Source organism: Bos grunniens, chromosome 1 (genome assembly GCF_055505025.1).
Source record: "Bos grunniens cultivar Pamir isolate PY7600 chromosome 1, Bosgru_T2T1.0, whole genome shotgun sequence".
Taxonomy (NCBI): Eukaryota; Metazoa; Chordata; class Mammalia; order Artiodactyla; family Bovidae; genus Bos; species Bos grunniens.
The window spans coordinates 154,397,556-154,410,941 of NC_141165.1; the positions used below are offsets into that span (position 1 = coordinate 154,397,556).

General features: G+C 45.5%; 1 protein-coding gene across 18 annotated transcripts in view; it reads left to right on the top strand.

Annotated features, from left to right (window-relative positions):
- Positions 1–13,386, top strand: part of EVA1C (eva-1 homolog C) — a 124,340-nt gene that overhangs the window by 17,534 nt on the left and 93,420 nt on the right. The gene's annotated exons all lie outside the window — the stretch shown is intronic.

Consider the following 13,386-nt stretch of genomic DNA (forward strand, 5'->3'; position numbering starts at 1 on the left):
TTTTTGCAAGGTTGTGCTTTCCTGGTTGTTTCTTTCCCCTGATATTAAACATTGGACAGTGATTTTTCTCACCCCATGGACATTTTAATATAGAGTACACGTTTATCATCTATGTCTCTGTGTTAATATTAACAAACATTATACACTGTGCTTTTTAAAAAAAAAAACCAAAGCATGGTATTCAACCCTTGGATTCAGCTGAACTGTGAATACTGAGTATGTTGTAAGCTTCTGGGCTGGGAAAATTTTTTATGATGTTGCAAACACCATTCTACCTTATGGGAGTGACTTTTCACCCAAACCAGTCTTTTGGGCTCTGCATACACCACCACCGGTCCTTGGCGAAACAGCCTCTATTTCCTTCTTCCTGGTTTCTGGGAAGCTCCCTTAAACACCTGGACAGTCACTGAATTCAGTTTGTATTTTTTCCATAATGGGAAATTTAACATGTAGACCTCATACACAAGACGGACTGCACCATCCGTGTTGCATATGTGGTCCAAGATAGAGTCAGACCACGGATGAGAATGGAAACCAAACAAAGGTAAATCTACCATGACTCTCCATGGCTCCAGGTTGTTACTGCAAGGAAATCTGGCCAAAGGAGTGTCTTAGTTATTTGCTCTTGTGTGTGTGTGTAACTGAACGCACATGCACACACACTTTCCAACACATACTCACACAAGTGAGGGGCCTTTCATCCTCAGAATGCAGTCAGACAGTGACGTGTAACCTAAGCTCAGACTACAGTCTTCCGTGGAACCTTCCGGACTGTGACTTGCTACAGCCTTAGTGTCTTTCCTGGGGTATTGGTTGTAGTCGCTGAAGAGCGACTTGAACATGGCGGCTGGCTCCCGCAGGATGGTGACGTAGACGGTGCCGGGCGGCATGAGGCGCTGCAGCTCCGCGCGGTCGAAGCGCAGGTGGCTGGCTAGCACGTGCGGCGGCCGTGCGGCCGGTGCACGAAGTGCGCCTAGAAGTTACGCGGGTGGCAGAACTGGTGCTCGCAGCTCGGGTGCGGCAGGCGCACCGTCAGGTTGTGGCGCTCGGCGAAACGGAACAGGATGTTCTGCACCGTCGTGCCTGCAGTCTTTGTCTGAGTACAATGGGGGAGACCCAGGTTCAATCCCTGAGTCAGGAAGATCCCCTGGAGAAGAAAATGGCAACCCACTCCAGTATTCTTGCCTGGAAAAATCCCATGGACGGAAGAGCCTGTCATGCATAGATGTGAGAGTTGGACTATAAAGAAAGCTGAGCACTGAAGAATTGATGCTTTTGAACTGTGGTGTTGTAGAAGACTCTCGAGAGTTCCTTGGACTGCAAGGAGGTCTAACCAGTCCATCCTAAAGGAAATCAGTCCTGGGTATTGATTGGAAGGACAGATGTGGAAGCTGAAACGCCAATACTTTGGCCACCTGATGAAAAGCACTGACTCCTTGGAAAAGGCCCTGATGCTGGGGAAGATTGAGGGCAGGAGGAGAAGGGGATGACAGAGGATGAGATGGCTGGATGGCATCACTGACTTGATGAACATGAGTTTGAGTAAACTCCAGGAGTTGGTGATGGGCAGGGAGGCCTGGTGTGTTGGGATTCATGGGGTCGCAAAGAGTCGGACATGACTGAACGACTGAACTGAACTGAATCTGCCTTTCTACAAGATTCAAATCAATCGTTTTATGGCCCGGGATGACTCACCTGGTGCCAAGATTATCTCAAAATACATCTTGTGGGTGAGGGGCCTGGTGCCATTCTCTGATTTTTGAGACATTCCTTTCTTTCATTAACAGACTGCTAGTAACTTCTCCCCTAGAGAAGGAAATGGCAACCCACTCCAGTATCCTTGCCTGGAGAATCCCATGGATGGAGGAGGCTGGTAGGCTACAGTCCACAGGGTCGCAAAGAGTCGGACACGACTGAGAGACTGTTTACTTTCTTACTTACTTAGTGCCTTTCTTGAGAGTATGCACCATTCATCTTCATTACCAACTTATGTATTTTCTTTCTGTGGCAAAGGTAAATTATTAGGTAGCATATAAGCAGTATGATATACTGAGAGTCTTAAGAAGATCAAATGTTAGTGATTCAGCCTCACAAATTGGGTTAAAATTGCAGGCCTAAGTACTTGGTTGTAAATTTACATCATAATCATTATTATTCCAGCAAACTGTGAGGTATGGACGTTACTTGTCCATATCTGCTTTTTCTCAGGTTGTGGGGAAGAGTGAATTTGCTGGAATCACCAAAGCCTGAGAACCAGGGGAAACGGCTAAGCATTTCTCACTGCAGGGCATTTGGGGCCCAGGGCTGACTCCACTGCATACTAAATCCTTCCTCAATTGGATTTTAATTTAATTATCACCAGGGAATTAAAATTTTGAAAGGACAATATGCAGACCTTAGAAACCGAGCTATCCAATAGAAATATGATGTAATCCATGAAGGTAATATTAAATATTCTTTCGTTGTTGTTCAGTTGGTAAGTTGTGTCTGATTCTTTGCAACCCCACGGACTGCAGCATGCCAGGCTTCCCTGTCCTTTACTATCTCCCAGAGTTTGCTCAAACTCATGTCCATCGAGTCGGTGATGCCATCCAACCATCTCATCCTCTGTCATCCCCTTCTCTTCCTGCCTTCAATCTTTCCCCAACATCAGAGTCTTTTCCAAGGAGCTGACTCTTCACATCAGGTGGCCAAAGTATTGGAGTTTCAGCTTCAGCATCAGTCCTTTCAGTGAATATTCAGGTAGCCACACTAGAAAAAGTAAAAGAGGTGAAATGAATTTTCATAGGAAATTTTATTTAACCCAGTGTTCCCAAAGTATGATCCTTTCCACCTTAATCAGTAGTTTTTTTTTTTAATTAAAACATATTTTTATGAGACTTCAAAGCTTACATTTTTATTTCAAGGTTTTAAAAATTAATTATTAATGAGATAGTTCGTTCTCTTTTGCTTATGAGGACTTGACAACCTGGGGTGTATTTTAAACTTACAGCCCATCTCAACTCAGCCTGGCCTCATCTCAAGGGCTCAGTAGCCACGTGTGACCTGGGGCCACAGCAGCACAGTGTTAGAAGGTTGAGAAGGGCATGGAAGTTTTAAAAGTCCACAACAGGGCAGCTTTAAGGTCTGGGATCAGCACACTGCCTTAGTTCTCAGTGAAGACGCCTTCCTTTTACAGAGCCCCATCAGGCTGCGTCGTGAGGGGCCAGAGGCGGCCACCCTAGTCCCCCCTGGGAACTTGGCCTCCCCAGCTCACCTGCTTTCCACGTGGGGGATAATGGGTGTCCTCCTGCTTCTTCCAATCCCTTCCCCGGAGAACCATCCTAAACTTCCGTCCTTGGGAAGGGAGAGAGGGCTGCCAGCAGTCACCCAACTGTGGCAGAACCTCCCAGCAGTACCAGAAGTTGATCAGCCCTAATCGCCTTCATCTCTTTCTGCCAGGAGGATGTCAGGCTGTCCTCTGCACACCCACTGCATTGGGGCATCAGACCTCAGAGATGTATCCTCCTCCTGGAACCTCATTTCTCCTGGAAGCTGTTCTCTGTTAACCTCAGCCCACAGCAGAGAGAACCCAGGCTGGAATTTGCTATGAGGTCTCTCAACTTATTAAATACAGGACCAAGACTGGACCTAGGAGGACTCTGCTCCTGTTTGGGGTCACTGTGCTGGATCTCAGGATCAGCCCTCAAAAGGAACAGACATGAAGGGTTCAGAAAGACCCCAGCTCAGAGCTCTCCCCTCATCTGACAATACCACCGGCTGAAATGACTTTTCATTATTCCCCTGGGCCTTCTGCTAGAATCACCTTGGGAGTTCTTTCAAATATACTGATGTCTGGAGCTCCTTCCCAGGCTAACTGAATTGGAATTTCTGGGCTGGGACCTGGGCATTGATATTTTTAAATCTCCTGAGGTGGTTCTGCCCTTCAGTCACAGTTGAGACTTGCTGGAAAGCATTGCACACTCTTAAATCTACCCATATTTTAATTCAGTATTTATTATTTTTCCAGACACAGAAAATTTGTAATATTAGTACAAAGATTTCCTTTATAGCCTTCATCCAGATTCCCTGAATGTTTCCATTTTATCAGATTCACCTTATTCTTTTCTAAGTTGCAGGTAAGATGTCCTTTCCTCCCATGTACTCCCCTGTATTCCTTAAGAACAAGGACACTGTCTTACATAACCAAGAACAATGATCAAAATCAGGATCAAAATAGGAACTTGCTACCCTATTGCTTTCTGATCTACAGACCTCATTCAGATTTCACCGTTTGTTCCAAAAATGTACTTGGGAGTGCAAGAAGATCCCAGATCATGTGTTATTTTCAGTTATCATGTCCCTTTAGTCTCCTTGCAACCTAGAACTGCTCCCCAGTCTGTGTCTTTCACGACACTGGCATTCTTGAAGATTATGAGATGGTCATTTTGTAGAGCATCCCTTAGACTGGATTTGTCTGATTTTTTTTTTCTTACATATTTGTGCAGGATGTTCCAGCAATGAAGCTGTGTTTTTTTCAGTGCATTGCATGGTGAGGAATAGGATATTGGTAACCCTGTTACTCTGAAGTGGCTTTGATGTTTGGTGAAGATGATTTTTAGATGAAAGTTGCCATCATCAGCCGTCCTCACACAGATTGAATCACGGCAGGTGGCAATATGTCTAGCAAAGTTCTTTGGGCCTTGAACTCAGGAGAAGCAAGTCTTAAAGCAGAAGTTGTTGTTGTGCCATTACTCAGTCATGCCCAACTCTTTGTGACCCCGTGGACTGTAACACACCAGGCTCCTCTGTCTTGCACTTTCTCCCAGAGTTTGCTCAAACTCATGTCCACTGAGTTGGTGGTGCCATCCAACCATCTCATTCTCTGTTGCCTCCTTCTCCTCCTGCCTTCAGTCTTTCCCAGCATCAGGGTCTTTTCCAATGAATGGGCTCTGAGCATCAGGTGGCCAAAGTATTAGAACTTCAGCTTCAGCCACAGTCCTTCCAATGAATATTTGGGGTTGATTTCCTTAGGAGTGACTGGTTTGATCTCCTTACAGTCTGAGGGACTCTGGAGGGTCTTCTCTAGTGTCACAGTTCAAAAGCATCAATTCTTCAGTGCTCAGCCTTCTTTATGATCGAACTCTCACATCTGTTTAGAGGGGAAAGGAAAAAGGTTCTAGAACCTGGAGCTTTGGCAAAGGGAACTAGTCCAAGAAAGGCACTGCCAGTATTGCTCCTGGTGTTGGGATGAAGTGACAGGAAAGCATTTGTTCTGGAAGGAACTTCAGATTAGGGAGGGAGGCAAGGAAGAGAGCCTCTGCTTACCTGTGCCTTTGGTGAGGACTAAAATGTTCCTTTTCAATCCTCCATCTAAAACAGAGCAACTATCTGTTTCTGAGGTTTGATGCACCTCACAGATCCATCTGTTTTTTCCTTTGAGATTGATGGCTTCCAGTTTAGCCCCAGACATAATTCCTATTAAGATGTTGACCAGTTTGACACTTCTGGCAACTCAACCTGTTTATTAATTACTGCTTATCTCCAGATCAGTTGTGGTTCTTACCACTTCAAAGAACACTAGAACTTCAGTTGGTGGAAGGCATCCATTTTGCTTCTGGCTCAGAAGACCTTGTGATTCCACAGACGAAGCCTGTTATTTAATAAATGATCAAAACTCGGTTTTCCTTCTGTGTGCATGTAGGAAACTGTGTGTTATTGACTGAGTTAGGGAAGGGATGGTATTTATTTCTGGCCATCTGGTATACCAAGCCTCACTGGGCAGCAAGCAGCTTCCCTCTTGAGCTGCTGTCACGATTTATGCTCATGCTTGTCTTTGGCTCGTTATCAGAATGCGTCATTCCCTTTTCTTTGTTCTCTCTCCTTACTTCATATGTTTACCTTCACCTGGGCTGTTGGGGAAACGTCATGTTGTCATGGAGATGGTGGCCACAACAAATTTGAGTTCCCCAAACTCACGTTGTCCCTGGGTCACTTCCTCATACCTTTGAACCAAATAGCAACTAATCAAGGTAATGATAATAAAGATAAATGTTTATCCTCAGCTGACTCTGGATGTCCCCTCTGAAAAGATACTAGAGTCTTTACGTGGTACCTGTGCCCTTATTTGGAGATAGAGTCTTTGCAGAAGTAATCTTTACCTAAGTCTTTACAGAAGTAGTGAAGTTGTTATACAAAGATGTCTAATCCAACAGTTAGGATTATAAGTTTTCTTTCCCCTCTGTATGGATGTGAGAATTGGCCCATAAAGATGGCTGAGCACCGAATTGTTGCTTTTGAACTGTGCTGTTGGAGAAGACTCTCGAGAGTCTGGTGGACTGCAAGGAGATCAAACCAGTCAATCCTAAAGGAAATCAACCCTGAATATTCATTGGAAGGACTGTTGCTGAAGCTGAAGCTCCAATACTTTGGCCACCTGATGTGAAGAGCCAATATTTGATAAGTGTTCTTATAAACAGGGGAGGTTTGGACACAGAGACACAGGGCGAGAAGGCCATGTGAGGATCAGAGTTATGGTGCCACAAGCCAGGAAACAACCAGAGCGGGGAGGGGTGGGAAGGGAGAGGCCTGGAACACAGCCTTCCCTGGAGCTCTCAGAGGGAGTGTGGCCCCATCCACCCCTTGATTTTGGACTTCTGGCGTCCAGAACTGTGAGGCAATACATTTCTGTTCTTCTCAGCCGCCAGTCTGTGGTACCTTGTTACAGAAGCCATGAGAAATGAATGCAGGAGAGTTCTGAGCCCTACACACATAATAGCTCAGTTAATCTTGACAACGGTCCCCTGAGATGTGTCATTACTGTTACCTTCATTTTATAGGTGCACATCTGAGGCTCAGAGAGGTCGGACCGTTTCCTCAAGGTCCCCAGAGCTGGTAACACCCGCTTTCCTCCGCCCCGTGATTCTCGCCTCTGGCTGTTGTGTCACTTCTCGCATCTCCTTGGCAGCCACGCTGGGCCTCTTCCTCCTTCCTTCCTGCCTTCCCTCCCTCTTCGTCTCCTCTCAAGGGTCTTCTCCGTCCTCCCATCTCCTCAAGGTCTGCGCCCCCAGTGCCTCTGCCCGCAGTTCTCACACTAGCTGTCCCCTCGGGTTTGCAGATCGCTTCCTGGTGTCCCTCCTCCCAGGTCCTTCTCCGGAGCTTCTGACTCTGGACACTCTGCTGGGACACCCCACAGGCACTCAGAACAGAATCACAGACCCTACTTTCGATGCTGAATTTCCCAGGAGCATGGCCCCACCGGTTCAGAACCCAGGAGGGATCCATTAGTCTCTCTTGTTTCTATGTACCACGTCCCCATCCAGTTCTAGTGCTAAATCACTGTCATTTCAGTCTCCACCAGCTGCATAATCTGCAGGCCCCAGTGCAAAGTGAAAACGGGAGCTCCTTGTCCAGAAATCAAGGAGGAAGAGCTGTTTTAAATGTACTAATATTCAGAGCTTTCTTATCACTGTGTTTATTTGCTCTTCAGTGTTGTTCTAAGTGAAAAAAAGTGGACCCTTTAAATTAGGAGCATGGATTTTATCATCATCTTCATATTAGGTGACGCTAGTTTTAAATACAAATATGAGAACATGGAATAGGTGTATGGAATTACAGAAATGACGCATTCTTGTTTTGTGTATATCCTGTCCGTTTGTGTGTATACCGCTCTCTACTTTGTCTTACTGATATGTAAGCAGTGGTTGAAAGGAACAGAAGCTGTGGGAATCTCTGTCTTTCCCTTTCCTTCTATGCCATCATTTGCAGCATGAGTATCTGGCTAATGCGTGGCACTAACAAGAATAAGAAGATATGCTGGGTTTTTGGGTTGTCCGGATTTCCTACGATGTCCCAGCCAGCTTCCCTCATTCAAAGCACATTCCTGTTCTGAGGGAGAGCGTGGTGCTGTCAGCGTGTCTGCCTACCCAGCTGGACACGCAACATGCTTTCCTGATGCTCACTCTGAGTCGTGCTGGTGGAATTTCACTTCTGTGGCATTCTCTGCTCAGGACATCTCAAACACTTTATGACATTGTGATGGCAAGGGACTGTGGGCGTCTCCTCTGCCCACGCTCATGGCCTCTTGTCCCACTGGGCTTCATTTACAAAACACATGTTCAAGGATTAAATTATTAAGACTGTCAAGGTGGTTACAGCAGAGTGTTAAACCAAGAGCCTGGCCCTTCTGAGTGTGGAGCTAGCTCTGTGCACCAGCTCAGGTCGTACACTGGTGTTGTAGACTCTGATCTCCATCCCTCTGACCCTGTCCCCCTGCCACTGTCTTAAGTCAGGCCTTCATCCTGGACCACATAGGATGGCGGTCACCCAGATTTCTTCCTGGGTCTCTCCAGTCCCTCCAACATGGACTGCTGGATTCAGGATTTCTCGGAATTGCAAATCTGACCAGTATCACTTGCCTATCTTCAACCTTCAATGGCTCCCATCTGACTTCAGGTTAACTTCAAACTCCTTAGGGAAGCCCTGCTAACTTCTCCAGCCTTCGCTCCTGACCTCATACCCTGTCCACTGACCATGCCAAAGGTCTAGAAGTTTCCTTTGAGCCCCTGCACATGTGGCCCCTGCTGCCTGAGGTCATTTTCACCTGGCTACCCCCTGTGCTTTCTTCAGGCACCACCTCCCATCCGGAAGCCTTCCTGCTTCCTTCTTGGGTAAGTCACATGTTCCTTATTACTGACCCCCTCCCACCAGACACTCTCTGTGCTCCTCTACCACAGCAGTTAAAATCACTCTGGGCGATTTCCCTGGTCCAGTGGTTAGGACTCCACGCTTCCACTACAAGGGGTATGGATTCGAACCCTGGCCTGGGAACTAAGATACCAGATGCTGTGTGGTGAGGCCCAAAAAATTTAAATTAAAAAAAAATCACTCTGAACATAATATTATAACCAAGTATATAAGAGACCGAGAAGGAAATGGCAACCCACTCCAATATTCTTGCCTGGAGAATCCCAGGGACAGAGTTGGACACTCAAGAGTCAGACACGACTTAGCGGCTAAACCACCATCACCACCACCAGATATAGAGAAGTGAGTGATTCCTCCTTTATTCAATGTCTTGGATTCTGGCACGGGTTGTGAAGTGCCCTTGAACCTGGAGTAGAGACTCAGGTTGAGAGTTGGAGTGGGGACTCATCTCCATCTCACCGCCAGTGGGCCAAGAGATATGCTGTGTCAGCGAAAGTGAACAACTCCCCTGAACAACTCCACATCAGAGAGCTGTCATGAGGATAATCATGGCAAGTGAAGTGAAAGTTGCTCAGTCATGTCCGACTCTTTGTGACCCCATGGACTATATATACAGTCCATGGAATTCTCCCCGCCAGAATAGTGGAGTGGGTACCCTTTCCCTTCTCCATGGCAAGGCTTTCATTAAAGGTTGAACATTTCATTTTAAAAAGGAGGAATGACTAATTTTACCTTTTTAATTAATTAATTTGTTTTTGGCTGCATTGGGTTCTGGTTGCTGTGCAGTGGATTTTCCGTTGTGGCACATGGGCTTAACAGCTCTGAGGCATGTAAGGTCTTAGTTCCCTGACCAGGGATTGAACCCATGTCCTCCACACTGGAAGGCAGACTCCCAGCCACTGGACTACCAAGGAGGTCCCTATGTGTGTGTGTGGTTAGTCGCTGTGTTGTGTCGGACTCTTTGTGATTCCATGGACTGTAACCCTCCGGGTTCCTCTGTCCCTGGCATTTCCCAGGCAAGAATACTGGACTGGGTTGCCATTTCCTCCTCCAGGGGGTCTTTCCAACCCAGGGATCCACCCTGAGTCTCCTGTGTTTCCTGCATTGGCAGGTGGATTCTTTACCACTGAGCCGCCTGGGTGTTCAGCAAAGACAAAGCTCTTGCTCTGAAGGCAATCCCTGAAAGTAGTTCTGCCTGTTTGAATTATGTATAAAGGCTAGTGCTCTGTCCCTAATATAGAAATACACTGGTTCTCATTATTTGAAGTAATATGTTCTATTTAATTTTTAAATTTTTTATTGAAATATGGTTGATTTACAATATTATGTTAATTTCTGCTGTACAGCAAAGTGATTCAGTTATACATGTATATCAATATATTTGTCATATACTTTCCATTATGGTTTATCACAGGACATTGAATACAGTTCCACGTGCTGTGCTATAGGACCTTGTTGTTTATCCATTCTGAATATACTGGTTTGCATCTGCTTATCTCAAACTCCCAACCCATCTCTCTCCCACCCTCCTTCCCCTTGGTGATGACCAGTCTCTTCTCTATGTCTCTGATCCTCTGTTTCACAGATAGATTCATTTGTGTCATATTTTAGATTCTACATATAAGTGATATCATCTGGTGTCTATCTGTCTCTTTCTGACTTATTTCACTCAGTATGACAGTCTCTAGGTCCATCCATGTTCCTGCAAATATTTCATTCTTATCAATGATTGAGTAATATTTCATTGTGTGTGTGTATATATATATATATACACACACACATTATACCACATCTTCTTTATCCATTCATCTGTTGTTTCCATATCTTCAGTTCAGTTCAGCTCAGTCACTCAGTCGTGTCTGACTCTTTGCGACCCCACGAACTGTAGCACGCCAGGCTTCCCTGTCCATCACCAACTCCCGGAGCCTACTTAAACTCATGTCCACTGAGTTGTTGATGCCATCCAACCATGTCATCCTCTGTCGTCCCCTTCTCCTCCCACCTTCCATCTTTCCCAGCACCAGGGTCTTTTCAAATGAGCCCATTCTTCGCATCAGCTAGCCAAAGTATTGGAGTTTCAGCTTCAGCATCAGTCCTTCCAATGAATATTCAGGACTGATTTCCTTTAAGATTGACTGGTTGTATCTCCTTGCAGTCTACGGCACTCTCAAGAGTCTTCTCTAACACCACAGTTCAAAAGCATCAGTTTTTCAGTGGTCAGCTTTCTTTATAGTCCAACTCTCACATCCATACATGACTACTGGAAAAAGCAGAGCTTTGACTAGATGGACCATTGTTGGAAAAGTAATGTGTCTGCTTTTTAATATGATGTCTAAGTTGGTCATAGTTTTTCTTCCAAGGAGCAAGTGTCTTTTAATTTCATGGCTGCAGTCACCATCTGCAGTGATTTTGGAGCCCAATAAAATAACATCTCTCACTGCTTCTGTTGTTTCCCCATCTATTGGCCATGAAGTGATGGGACCAGATGCCATGATCTTAGTTCTTTGAATCAACATTCAAAGTTTTAAGCCAACTTTTTCATTCACCTCTTTCACTTTCATCAAGAGGCTCTTCAGTTCTTCTTTGCTTTCTGCCATAAGGGTGGTGTCATCTGTATATCTGAGGTCATTGTTAATTCTCCTGGAAATCTTGATTCCAGCTTGTGTTTCATCCAGCCCAGCATTTTGCATGATGTACTCTGCATATAAGTTAAATAAGCAGGGTGACAATATACAGACTTGATGTACTCCTTTCCCAATTTGGAACCAGCCTGTTATTCCATGTCCAGTTCTAACTGTTGCTTCTTGACCTGCATACAGATTTCTCAAGAAGCAGATCAGGTGGTCTGGTATTCTCATCTCTTTAAGAATTTTCCACAGTTTGTTGTGATCCACAATCAAAGGCTTTGGCGTAGTCAATAAAGCAGAAGTAGATGTTCTTCTGGAACTCTCTTGCTTTTTCGATGATTCAACGGATATTGGAGTCCAATATCTTAGCTGTTGTGAATAGTGCTGCTGTAGACATAGTGGTGCATGTATCTTTCTGAACTCTAATCTTGTCTGATTCTTTGTGACCCTATGGACTGTAGCCCACCAGACTCCTCTGTCTATGGGATTCTTCAGGCAAGGTTGCCATTTAGGGATCAAACCTTGGTCTCCTACACTGCAGGCGGATTCCTTACCGATTCAGTTACTAGGCAAGAATCCCCTCCTACAGTATAAGAGGATTCCCTTTTCTCAAGGTGGTATATTCTATTAAGACCTGTTTTACAGCACGAAATTAGCAAATACTGAGACACTGTTTGTAGGGGGTTTTATGCATGTTTCTGCTTAAAGACACCTTATTTAAAACATATTGTTGTTTCGTTAACATTGAACTCGCCCAGCAGCACTGTGCTTCATGCTTGGATGAAGCCCCTCTAACTGATGTATTGGGTTGGCCAACAAGTTCATTTCTGTAACATCTTACAGAAAAGCCCAAATATTTTCTTTGTGAGGCCCATGTCAGCTTGTTGTATTTAATAACATGATACAGCACTGTACCATGCTTGGGTCTATTTGACACAGCAGAATCACCATCACAAAGCAGAAAAATGTGAGAAACATGGTGCTAAATGCTTTCAAACTGGAGTGGTGTTGGAGAACACTCTTGTGAGTCCCTTGGACTGCAAGGAGATCAAACCAGTCTATCCTAAAGAAAATCAACCCTGAATATTCATCGGAAGGACTGATGCTGAAACTGAAGCTCTAATACTTTGGCCACCTGATGTGAAGAGCTGACTCATTGGAAAAGACCCTGATGCTGGGAAAGATTGAAGGCAAGAGGAGAGGGGGGCAACAGGGGATGAGATGGTTGGATGGCATCAGTGACTCAATGGACAGAAGCTTGAGCAAACTCCGGCAGATAGTGAAGGACAGGGAAGCCTGACATGCTGCAGTTCATGGGCTTGCAGGGAGCTGGACATGACTTAGTGACTGAACCTCAACAAGACAGACCATGTGTTTTGCATGTGTTTGTGGTATGTGAGCTGACACTAGAGGGTAGAGCATCCCCCTGGTTCCACTTTGGCTGGGAGCATGCAAGTCGGTGACTCAAGTCTTTCCCAAGAATGGTGGGGCAGCACAGGGGAACTGACTTGGACGTTTACAAATAACATGTTAGTGAGTCTCTGAGTTTGCAGAAACATGGTTGGCAAACCTGAGAGTTGGCTTTATATACCAATGAACCAGGGTCAGATTTTCCTCCATTTAACCATCCAGAAGGTGGTCAGGAGCCAATCAGTAGAAAAAAGACTCCAGTGTGGTGGTGAATCAAGTAGACATGGTGTGATGTAAGTACTCAACTGTCACCCAGATGGTTATGTATAAAAGAAGGCAACAGACTCAGAATAGCAAGTGTCAGCTGAGGGCCGTCAGAAGTAACAGGTGTCAGCCGGAGAAGGGTTCAGTTCAATCACTCTGCTGCTGCTGCTGCTGCTAAGTCGCTTCAGTCATGTCCGACTCTGTGTGACCCCATAGATGGCAGCCCACCAGGCTCCCCCGTCCCTGGGATTCTCCAGGCAATAACACTGGAGTGGGTTGCCATTTCCTTCTTCAATGCATGAAAGTGAAAAATGAAAGTGAAGTCGCTCAGTCATGTCCGACTCTTGGTGACCCCATGGACTGCAGCCCACCAGGCTCTTCCATCCATGGGATTTTCCAG